This window comes from Myotis brandtii, unplaced genomic scaffold, assembly GCF_000412655.1.
Source record: "Myotis brandtii unplaced genomic scaffold, ASM41265v1 scaffold251, whole genome shotgun sequence".
NCBI lineage: Eukaryota > Metazoa > Chordata > Mammalia > Chiroptera > Vespertilionidae > Myotis > Myotis brandtii.
In genome coordinates, this window is record NW_005359516.1 from 2,547,322 (window position 1) to 2,547,679 (window position 358).

A 358-nucleotide genomic window follows, 5' to 3' on the forward strand; every position below is an offset into this window, starting at 1 on the left:
CTTTTTCTTTGATCTCTCTTTGGATTCACTTCGATAACACTTCCTCCCCCAACCAAAGAGCCGAAACCCGGACACCCTCAGGATTTGGAAACTGCTTTTGAAAAATGGAAATCTCACCCGGAGGTGTATGCCAACCGAGGGGAAGTGGATCTGATGCGTGTGTGTTTTTTTTTTTTATCATCGTTTGCTGCTGTTAGGATTGACATGTTGCAGGAGGAGCAGGCAGCTCTTTAGGAAACAACGGTTGATAAATACCTTTAACATATATTCAGTCCCCTCAGAATTTTTACAGTTAGTGTTCAATGATCTCAGCGTGGGTATTTTCTTTGTTGTGTGGTGCTGTCCCCCCCCCCCCCCC

At 45.3% G+C, this 358-nt stretch overlaps 1 protein-coding gene across 7 annotated transcripts in view; it reads left to right on the forward strand.

The window, feature by feature from the left end:
* TIA1 (TIA1 cytotoxic granule-associated RNA binding protein) overlaps positions 1–358 on the forward strand; it is a 30,701-nt gene that overhangs the window by 801 nt on the left and 29,542 nt on the right. The gene's annotated exons all lie outside the window — the stretch shown is intronic.